The sequence below is a fragment of the Leiobunum rupestre genome, chromosome 4 (assembly GCF_980474605.1).
Source record: "Leiobunum rupestre chromosome 4, qqLeiRupe1.1.hap1, whole genome shotgun sequence".
NCBI classification, from domain to species: domain Eukaryota; kingdom Metazoa; phylum Arthropoda; class Arachnida; order Opiliones; family Sclerosomatidae; genus Leiobunum; species Leiobunum rupestre.
The window spans coordinates 63,497,969-63,510,227 of NC_143387.1; the positions used below are offsets into that span (position 1 = coordinate 63,497,969).

The window sequence follows — 12,259 nt, forward strand, 5'->3', positions numbered from 1 at the left end:
TGCGCGAGAACCTTGACTCGTGGCGATTACTAGAGCCCGTTTAACGGTAAGTAAATTCCACTCGCTTTAAATAATCGCTCTCTCTTGGAATTTTTAGTAATTAACGAGGTTTTTCTCTCTCATCCTTCGCTAATGGCCAATATAGGTTTTCGTAATGTTTTAACAGATGTCGAAATTATTCTGCGTAGTAATAATAAGTTTTGTTTTTTGTTGGTGGCGCTATTATAATGTTAATTCTTATAATCACGTAAATGCGCCTATTTGCTTTACGTAGCCCGTTATTTTGAGGGAAGTTTAGCACGTGATAAACGACTAGAAAGACGTGGGATAAATCAGCCTTTCTTCAAAGGCGTTTCCTAAGCCTAACGCATTCCGCTTTAGAAGTAATTAGGCCTACTGTTTATTCGGAAACACCTAATATTCTCGACGTTTCGTTTTGACGTATATTTCGCGTCCTTCACTTCGCCATTAAGTCCTTAATGATCGTCGGGATCTCGCTCGTCTACAGGGTGCTTCAATTCAGTTTAGTCATTCGCTTTGGGCCTTTTCAATTAGGGTTGTGTAATTTCAATTGATAGCTACGTGCTCTTTCTAACACCTGGTATTTGTTATTAGGAAAACTACTAGTGACGTTACTTCTTCGTTTAGCTTGTCCTATAATGGACACAAATACAGTGTCCATGGTCCTATCCACGTTTTAAAAACTGTGCATTTAACGCCGCCTACATTCCATTTGATACAAAACTAATTAAATATCCATCTATACTTTAATCATTTAAAGTCGTTGTTTTCCATATTTTATTATTTACCATTTTGGCAGGTGGTTTAAATTTATAAATTAGCATTTCAAGGAAATATTTTTTGCCATAATGCGCTTCCTCATGATAAAAATATTTAAACTCATTTATCTTTGACTAATTAACCGCTGAACTCGAATTTCTTTAAAAGCTGCGCCGCTTGTAGCGTTACTGCGTCCGATATTGGAACGATTTCCACAAAAAATTAACAACGTTAGAACCAGAATGGATATTTCTAATTAGGAAGAAATTGAGACACCGGCTGAATTTGTATTTATTAAGGTAAAGGAGCTTCAAGCGTTAGGTTCAAGGGGATAAAGATAATATAAACTTCGCACCCTAGATTCGATATATCTGCTTCGCGCTAGGGTGTTTAAAAGTGCAAATATCGAAATGTTTTGGTGCACATTGATTTTCTCGTTCATTTTGGTCGGAAAATGACACAGGAAAAATTTTACGTGCATTCATTAATATTTAGGACTGCCTCAACGAGCTAAAGTTTTACCATTATAAACAAACCCATTTATAAGCAAAAAATAATTATGTCACTCAAATACTTTAACTGAACGAAATATTTAATATTTATTACTTACTTAAGTTTACACAGGGTTTATTATAGTAATAAGTACCGGTACACAATAAAATAATTGGCAGAAATCCCCACAAAACCAGGTCCTAACTTGTGATTTTCAGCAGTTATGACCTGGTTTAGTGGGGCTTTCTGCCAAATATTTTATTGTGTACCGGTACTTATTTCTATAATAAACCTTATAAAAACCTAAATAAGTAATAAATATTAAATTTTTCGTTCAAGTAAAGTATTTGAGTGACATAACTGATTTTTGCTTATAAATGGGTTAGTTCATAGTGGTAAAACTTTAGCTCGTTGAGGCAGTCCTAAATATTAATGAAGTAACCTCAAATTTTTGGTGGGTCATCTTCTCATCAAAATGAACAAGAAAATCCATGTGCACCAAAACATTTCGATATTTGCATTTTTTTGAACCACCCTACTTCGCGCGTAGTCAATTTCAATTTATTTATTATAATATCGATGTTTACTTACAAGGAGACATCCCGAAGTGTAACCCACCGATTTGGTTCAAACTCGGGGCATTTTTAGACCTTCATTTAACTTGAAAAATCCTAAAGGGAATTTATTCAATGGGCAACCGTTTTGCCATGGCAACGAAAAATATTTATCACAACACAAAATATTAAATTTTCCCATTGAAAATAACATGGGATTTTGACCTCAAATTGATCAACAGTTGATCAATTTTGATGTTTTTTTTGTCAATTTTTATCTATTTTTTCTATTTTTGGCATTTTCGAAATTTCGAAATTTGTTCACAGGGTCCTAGGAATTGGTCCCATGTTATTTTCAATGGGAAAAATTCCATTTGTTGTTGTCAAAAACATTTTTCGTTGCCATGGAAAAACGGTTGCCAATTGAATAAATTCCCTTTAGGATTTTTCAAGTTACACGTAGGTCTACCAATCCCCCGAGTTTGAACCAAATCGGTGGGTTACACTTCGGGATGTCTTCTTGTTAGATTAAAAGGTTTTTATAAAGTATATTACTTTATTTTTAGTTTCTAACAATTTAAGCGATTTGGAACAACAGCGCAAGAGATACGGTTAGTAGTTTTCAAGCTGTTGATGTTATAACAATATTTTTGATAGATTTTTTAAAAGCGGCAATATTTGATGTATGTCAACAACGTTTACCCACTTTTAGGCGGTACAAAATTAGCTTCATGGATACCATGGTAACCAACTATAGATAGCGCACTACAGCAACAGATTTAGGCCACGCTTGAAGTCGTCTCAAAATATTTTCGTTCAGAATAATAAATACATTCTTGGTTATGCGTAATACCTTTAGGACTTCATCTAACGTTTCAAATGCCACGGTTGGTATTTGGGTGGAAACGTTTCGCGATTCTCTCCGTAGGAGCGCTGGCGGTCGATGCTACGTGACGAATGGAGTTTTTGCTTTATGATTGGGGGTCCGTTAGTTTATTTGTCCAAGCATTTATCCTAATAATACATTTTTACCCAAAAACGAAAGCAACGTTTTAAGAGGAATTAAGAGTCTTAAGAAGTCTTAATTTATGGAGAAAGAATGGCGAATAATATTTGGCCCGCCCGCCCCCCACCCTCCTTTCTTTGGGAGTGGATATAAAAATAGCAACAAACAAGTCCCCGTGCGCGTGTTTCCGTCGAAAGAGCTAATTCCCGGCGGATTAGTCCCGCTCGGCTGATTCTTGTTCGCGCGAAGCATCCAGCGAAACAATTAAGCTTTTATCTGTTTTCTCTTCACTCTTAATTGATTCCTCTTCGATGGGGGGTCTTCCTTCCTCCCCCTCGACTAAAGATAAAGAAGAAAAACCTTTTCCCTCCATTGGGCCCAAGATGTGCCGATTTAGAGGGGGGAGGGGAACCTCTCGGGACGTAAAAGTCTAGTTTGGGACCCCATCAGCAAAGTTGCCTTTCTCCGGAACGAAAAAAGATGAAAGTAGAGAAGGAACAACCAGCTTTCTTGTAGCTTCTCTTTTAAGATGATGACAAGAGCGGTGGCCTTTTTATGTTTTGTTTCCCTTCTTAAGTGCATTCTATGCCCCCCCCCCCCCAACCCCCGATGTTGTTCAGTAAGCGCGTCTAAATACAGAATGTATTTAAGCGGAAATCGGGGACTTTCCTTTGGTTTTTCCCGTTTTGTATTTACTTAGTTGCATTCGTACGTTTATAATGCTTTGACATATTTACTTCCAGGGACGTCATTTCAAGATTTTTCAGGAAGAGGCAGAGCTTGGGCCCCCGGGAAAACAGGGTTCTTTAAAGGAAAAACGATATTTTAATATTTTTTGTATTTTTAATCGATCTTTGAAATACTAAAATTCAGGCCAAAACAATACATACATGAAAATTGAACAGCACGTTTCTAATGTAGTTATATGAAAACTTGTTCTTGAACTTTTACAGCTCGTAAAAATTCAAGGAGAGGGGGGAGGAAAGCCCTCTTGCTTTGATTTTTTTAATCAAAATCAAAATCAATCGATTTTTTTTATTTAAATTGGATTTTTTTTATTTTATTGAATTTATTATTTTTATACAATTAATGGCTCTTTTCCTTGTAATTAACGGATATTTTACTCTCATCAGTTAGCTAATCTTGATTTAAATGAAATCTTAATTAAATTTAATTACCTATTTAATATTTTATTTTTCCAGATTTTCTATGTATTTTATTTTTTAAAAACCTATTTTTGGCCATATTTTTATCTTCCATTGAAATACATTTAAGTGAAATTTTATCTATGTGTTCCAGGCTTAAAAATTTATTCCTAAAAGTCTAAATTCGCGCCATCTAGGATAAATTATAACATTGAAATTGACCTTTTTAAGGCTTGTTTGTTTCCCTGTAAGCAATTTCTGATTAGGTATATTGTTATGATGATACAATATTATCTTAATGGAGAGAGAGATATTTACAGGAGAAATTTAGAAGCTAAATCTATTTGCGGTAAATATGGGTTAATCCGGAAATGGACTGGTGAGGAGGTACCACAACTTCCGGTTAATGTATTTTTAACTTCGATCCTTGTGGAAAATAATATTTTGTAAATAAACTAAATTTATTTACACTCTCAGCTTCTGCAATTTAAATAAACTATATTTATTAGTAATTTATTTATTTAGTAATTACCAAAGTAATTAATCAGGGATGGAACTACTAAACTAAGACCTTATTTTCTGACTGTAATTATATCATAAGTAATTCCAAGAATGTATTTATTTATGTTTAGGTGGAATGACAATGTTGAGACAAATTTTTAGCCTGGCACCAAATCCACCTCATGCTCGTAGAAAAATGTTCTTCCCCCTAAAAAACAAATTAGCCTGGTTTCTCATTGGTTCCCTAAAGTTTATGTAATTCGACGCGACTGAAGCGCATTCTGGTTACGTTTGTCCTTCCCCCTTTCTTGTGGTAGGGTTAACGTAAACCATGATTGTCTCAGTTAGAAGAAACCACCTATGGACTGTGAGAAGGATGATAAAATACGCGAAAAAGTAGATTAGTCCATAATTAAAAGGGATAATATAGCTAAATCCTAAACAAATTTGAAGAAATTAAAAACCTTACTAATAACTCGTACCAATAGGTCTTCGAGCAAAAAACGCGAAACTCGGATCAAATAGATCTTCGAGTAATAAAATAAATTAAAATTTAATAAAATAGCCAAAAATTCCAACGGTATTTTATTTAATTTTAATTTATTTTATTACTCGAAGATCTATTTGATCCGAGTTTCGCGTTTTTTGCTCGAAGACCTATTGGTACGAGTTATTAGTAAGTTTTTTAATTTCTTCAAATTTGTTTAGGATTTAGCTATATTATCCCTTTTAATTATGGACTAATCTACTTTTTCGCGTATTTTATCATGATTGTCTCAACCTAGTCAATCTCCTGAAATATAAAAATATATTATCGGAAATATCTTTGATCTAAATGGAGAGTTCAATTATGTATATCATTATCTGAAATTCTTCATTTAATTGAACTGAAGTCTTTTCGTTTATTCGTACCTGTTTTCGGTCACGATCTCGAGTGTGAAATCCAACATTTGTGAGGTTGTTGCTTTGACAAATATATGACAAAGCGTTGGGGTCGTCCTTGCCTATGCCAGAAATCTATAAATACCTTGCAAAATAAGTATCCACCTACGATGTTAAAATAAAATAAGGGTACTTCCTTCTTAATAGTGTATTATATACTTATGTCTATATTAATGAATATTATCGGTATGTTGCGAAGATTGCACTCAGAAATCTCTGGGATTAAAATACAATTTTATTGTACATTATTTTTATATTCAGACTGTACATGAAATATTTTATAATTAACGTGTATTTAATACTTAATAAGGAAACTTATATCACCCGTACACCATTTACATTTTTTCAGAATAATTTTATAATTTTATCGCTTAAGTGTTAACTGACATAAATAGCAATAAATACGGTGTCATTTCTCTCCATAATTTAACCGGTAGTTTTCACGTAGACAACTTTGTACAATTGTTGTTGAGGTTTCTTTTCCGCTTCCAATTTCCTTTTGAGCCTTTCAAACGATTTCTTCATATTTCGCAGTTGTCTAACCGTGTCTTGTACTTCAATAAATTATTATAATTATTAATGACTAATTAAGTATTGAAAATTATTTTACTTCGTTCATGTCCCATGGATCAATTGAAATATTTTTCATTTTTTTAAAGGGCCACAGAAATAGAGCTTGAAAAATGCCAAAATTAAATTGGTCCTTTAAGTTATCACGAGGTACGAAATGGGAGGAGCCAGTGCCGTATTTCCGCCTAGGCCAACCTAGGCCGTGGCCTAGGGGCCCATCCTTGGAAGGGGCCCTCCAGTGACCGTAATTACTGTATTCGAGGGCATAAATCTATAATATCAATCGTAATTTATATTGGAGAAATTCCTAGGTAGAAGATTTGGTTTTAAAATTACCAAAATTTCTGCCTGGCAGTTTACGGACGCAGCCTTAAATCGCAATGTTGCGTAATTATCGCGTATTTAGTCGACGATTGTTAAGAGCTTTTATTTAGTAATATAACCGTGGAGCTCAGACTTCTACGCTGAATCAGGGAAATTCAGGCACAGCCTAGTTCCAGGGATAAGAGTAAATGCAGCGCGTGAAAAGGGGGCCCAGACTTCTTATCTGCCTATGGGCCCAGGAGGAGCTAGCTGAAATTAGAACCGAATTGTTCAATTAATTACGTGACCCTTTAATATAAGAATTGTGTATTAATGAAAGAAGCGCACATAGAAGCTTGGTTTAATTAGACACTTTTTAACTAAAACAAGGCCGTGAGATAACGCAAAAGAGCTTGGAAGTTTGTCTTCGGAAAAACCAAGCTTGAATGTGTACTTTCTTAGAACATAAGTAAAATAATAAACATAAGTATGACACTGAACCAATTTAATTAATGATAGTTGGTTACATAGTGATTACTTAATTGGAGGTTTCGGAAAAGGAAACTTCGAGGGGTAAGACAGTCTCAGATAATCTGTACACCGAGTTCGTGCATTTAGAACTGTTAAAGGTACATATTTTCAAGAGATCGCGAGTTCCATTTAGCACTGTCAAAGGTACGGCAGTGTACACCGAGTTCGAAGAGTGTCTTACCCCTCGGGAAACTTGTCACATCCTAATAAATGTATTGATAAAATTACTGCCAGGACGATATACACGAGCGAAAGCATATTTAGGTCTATCAAATTAGAAAATAACTACCTTCAGAAACGAATGGAGTGTTTATAATTTAGTCAATTTTATGTACCGATTCTATAATTCATAATATTTCTTTGCTAGAGCAAACGATATTTTCACTGTTGAAATCGTATCAATTTTCAATAAGCCTTGGCTAATATTTTGAATAGGCTTTCGACGATGATTTATCTGGCACCGTTATGTTTGTAGTACTTAAGTTTTATATTACTTATACTTATAACGCACCCATTGAAATAGCTTTTATCATATTTATTTGGGAGTTTAAACACTTTGAAGAGAAAGCTTTGCGCAATATTAACTTAAATCTGTATTGTTGCTAAGCCTAACTCACAAACAATCCTCTTGGTTTACTTAGCCGAAAACCTCGCTTTAATACCGTAAGTCATTAATATTCGTATGACAATTCCAAAATTTTATACTGATTATATTAACGCATTATGCGGCCTTTGTCAATTCTTCGCTACAAGATCATCTTATTTTTATCATAACCTAACTTTCGGCGCCAAGGCTTAGAGATTTTTAAACGCTTTCAAAATGATTATTAGCGCTTGCTTTGGGCACAGTAATATTGCATTTTTGAAACATCAACCTAGGTAGATTTTACAGTTGACTAGCCAATAGGCACAAACGAAATTCATAAAGACTAAAATTTTTTCTTATTATAGATCTATTCATCCTTTTACTAATTTGTCATTGCTAATCAAAGACAGCGATGAAAACACGCGGGAGCAATACGCAACAAGTGTCGCACTTACGTTAGTTACGTTACTAACGCTAATACGAGTCTCTAATACTCCCAAATGAGATATTTATTGTATGGGGAATTAATTGAAATTAGTAACGCATCTTCCCGTACCTGAATCGTCCTGGGCCTCGCAACGGTGAGTTAGTAACAGGGCAGTCAATGCGGCGATCAGAAGAGCCGTTTCCAGAAGGTTCATTTTCGGAGTCGACCAGCGCATCCCACCATCAGACCGTCTCGTTTTAATTAGTACCTCTTAATTGGGAGCATCTTGCCTTTCTTATTTACCTAATTCCAACTCGTTGAAACGTCTGCGGGAACATATAGAGTCGTACGTCATTGGTCAAATTTGACGAAGCCGTACGAAATTCCGGGAGGGAAATTACCGATGTCGCGATTAAATTCATTATAATTATTGTTGTGTCAGCTGAAAAGAAGAGTATGTAATCTCATGAATAACAATTATGTCGTCGAAATACGCCCTCCGGCTTTCGTACTCGCGTAGAGTGCCTTTGTAAGTTTATATTATGGACCGACTTTTGTTTAATTAAATGACACTTGAATAATCAAGCGCTCTTTTAAGCGCTGTTCATTGTCTATTGTATATCAAAGAAAAGACTCAAAGAGACGTGATATACAAGGGCTGTCTGTTTAGATTCGAAATGAATTAGATGCCTTTATTGAAGACAATTTAAGTTTGATTTTTTATTCCAGCATCGCGATATCAACGCTAGGGGTGGCGCAAGTTCCGAATTTTTATTTATGAATGTTTAAATATTGTAATATTGAAGCGTATATGAATTTTTAAATATTATACTATTGTTGTGTATATCCTGGTTGAAGGTATGTTTGAACTGTTGATATGCGCATTAAACATGTCATTTAATTTTAGGAATAGTAATTCTATCATAAGGCTGATATGGAATCTTCGCGTTAAAATTTAATAAAATTAATTGTAAATTAAATTGAATTAAAATTTTAAAAATAGTAAATAAAATGTAATAAAAATTTTAAATATATTAAATAAAATTTAATAAAAATGATAAATAAAATTTAATAAAAATGATAAATAAAATTTAATAAAATGTAATAAATTTTTTTAATATATTAAATAAAATTTAATAAAAATTATAATTAAAATTTAATAAAATGTAATAAAAATTATAATTAAAATTTAATAAAATGTAATAAAAATTATAATTAAAATTTAACAAAATGTAATAAAAATTTTAAATATATTAAATAAAAATGATAAATAAAATTTAATAAAAATGGTAAATAAAATTTATTAAAAATGCTAAGTGAAAGGACCCCGCACGTCGGCTTGTAGATAGATCTCGATACGCTGAATAATGTTTCAATGGAACAAAATGTTCAAAAATCTACCGTTCGTCCTCTAGCGGGCCCTAAAGTTGTAGTCGCGAGTATAGTATAGTCTAAATTAATTAATACCATCTTTAATTAAATAGTTTTTTAACATATTATCGTAAGAAGTTATGTCAGCCGCGTGGTTTTTTACTGCGCGTTTCGAGTTCGATTAAACAGTACACATTAGAATCGTAGTCATCGCTATATTTTGCTAGAATAAAATAAGTCGCGAAACCTTATCGTTGTGTAGATTCAACATTTTTGTAAAACATAGTTTGCATTTTTTTCGCACTACCGCTCAATGGTTTTAATTAAAAATCATCGTGAACTCATTCCGTTTTAACGAAAATAACGAAACTATTCTTTATCACAGATAAATCGTGAAATCACATGAACGATTATTTTCTATTTTAAAGACCTAAAGAAGATGGTCATCTTAGGGTAATATATATTTTAAGAATAATGTTTGCATTTGAACATTATTGTAACCTAGTTAGGTGGTCGCGATGTTCAAAGTCAATAACGACAGAAAAACCAGTCGCGTCGGAAATCGAACTCGGAACGCGCGGTAAAAAACCACGCGGCTGACATAACTTCTTACGATAATATGTTAAAAAACCATTTAATTAAAGATGGTATTAATTAATTTAGACTATACTATACTCGCGACTACAACTTTAGGACCCGCTAGAGGACGAACGGTAGATTTTTGAACATTTTGTTCCATTGAAACATTGTTCAGCGTATCGAGATCTATCTACAAGCCAATTTTCAGAAACATGCATGGAGATCACATTTCCATATAAAACGTGCGGGGTCCTTTAATAAAAATGTTAAATAAAATGTAATAAAAATGGTAAATAAAATTTAATAAAAATGGTAAATAAAATTTAATAAAAAAGGTAAATAAAATTTAATAAAAATGGGAAATAAAATTTAATAAAAATGGTAAATAAAATTTAATAAAATTTAAAATATGTTAGATTAAATTTAATAAAATTTTAAAAATGGCAGATTAAATTAAATAAAATTTAAAAAATGGTAGATTATATTTATTAAAATTAAGAAAAATTGATAATTCGAATTTAATGAAATTATTAAACACGATAAAAAATTTAAACAATTGGTAAATTAAAAATTAATGAAATTTAAACAATATGTTTAGGTAAATAAAAATTAATGAAATGTAAACAATTGGTAAATTAAAATTTTCTGAAATTTAAAAAATTGGTAGTTTCAAATTTTATGAAATTTAAAAAATTGGTAAATTGAAGATTTATGAAGTTTAAAAATTGGTAAATTGAAGATTTATGAAGTTTAAAAAATTGGTAAATTAAAATTTTATTAAATTTAAAATTTTATAAATTAAATTTAACGAAATTTAAAATTTTATAAATTAAATTTAACGAAATTTAAAATTTTATAAGTTAAATTTAACGAAATTAAGTAAACTCGGTAAATAAAATTTAACGAAATTAAGTAAACACGACATATTAAATTTAACGAAATTAAGTAAACACGGTATATTAAATTTAACGAAATAACGAAATTAAGTAAACTCGGTAAATCAAATTTAACGAAGTTAAGTTAACGAGGTAAATTAAGTTTAACGAAATTAAGTAAACTCAGTAAATTAAATTTAACGAAATAAGGTAAACTCAGTAAACTAAGGGAACGTTCAAATTCAACGGTTCAAGATTTAGAAACCGGTTTTTTACTGAACGATTTTTAAAACTTCCGGTATGACGTGACGCTGCTCAACCGATTGAAACCATTTCAATCGTCTGGGCGAGCCGGTTCATTTGCAGCGTGACGTCACAACGTTAAGGAAAGTAATGGCGTTTAACCGATTGCGTGAGTACAGAAAAGCGAGTAGTAGCTCTTGACGATATGCAACGGTTCAGAACCGTTGCAGGTCCGATTACTCTTACTGAACGCAGCCTAAATTTAACGAAATTAAGTAAACTAGTTACATTAAAATTTAAGAAAATTTATTTGTAAATTGAAGTAGGATTTAGATATCGATATCTTCATTTGAAAATGTTTGATAGGATTATCTATATAGTGAGATGGCCTTCTTGTTTTATTCTAGCTCTTTCGCCACTATCTCTGCGTGCTAGAATCGCCAGAGAAATATCGTATTTTCTAACGCGTGCTAAGACTATGCTAACAAAGTGACAATATATTTCCACTTTTTATTCATTTAATTTTATACTATATATTACGATTCGCTCTTTGCGTGTCAAGTAAAATATAAATAGTACATGTTTATAGTATTTAAATAATAAATTGAATTTTATTATTTAATTGACGTTTTGGTAAATATGATAACTTACTTCCCCTTAACTACTTTCATTATACTTACGCGAACAGAGTTGCCAGTTGGGCGATTTTCACGCCCGATTGGGCTTTTTTTTTAAAAGTACGATGCGGGGAAAATGCTCGAGTGGGAGACCAGTGGCGTAGCCAGGATTTTGTTGAAAAAAGTAAAAAAATAAAAATATTTGTACGTACGACCATACGTTTCGGGGGGGGGAATGTGGCCCCTGTGCCCCCTCCTGGCTACGCCACTGTGGGAGACTGTTTATTGGGCTTATTTATGAAAGCTAAAACATCAATTTATTTAAATATTTTCATAGTTTGGATTGTAATATAATAACTATACTATTAATATCTTATTATATTTTATTTATAATGACAATAACTATTTTTATTATCCGAAAAATAAATTAATGTTCGGAAATCTTTGTTATTGTGGTTGTTTAGTAGTGTTAGTCTGTTTGCTAATATTGATTTTGAACTTTATGTAATATTTCCCTAACCTGTAGTTAAGTGTTTATAAGTGTTTTCAAGTGTTGAAATAATATCAAAACAGAATCTATAAGTTGCTATAACTGTAACGTAAAATGTCAATTTAGAATACTTTTATATACGATTTATGGTATAAATTGGAAATATGCCAGGAATAAACCACATCCATTTATCTCACGCCATTCTTGTATAAAAATGATTTAAAAATTGTATGGTTTTGAATTGCTT

The 12,259-nt window shown here is 32.2% G+C and overlaps 1 long non-coding RNA gene across 1 annotated transcript; it reads right to left on the bottom strand.

Annotated features, from left to right (window-relative positions):
- Positions 1-5,833: 5,833 nt before the first annotated feature.
- LOC149948728 (uncharacterized) lies at positions 5,834-8,115 on the bottom strand. Its single transcript, XR_016480284.1, has 2 exons — positions 7,967-8,115; positions 5,834-5,974 (listed from the first exon to the last, which is right to left on the bottom strand). It is a non-coding gene; the product is annotated as an uncharacterized LOC149948728 (long non-coding RNA).
- Between the last annotated feature and the right edge of the window lie 4,144 nt (positions 8,116-12,259).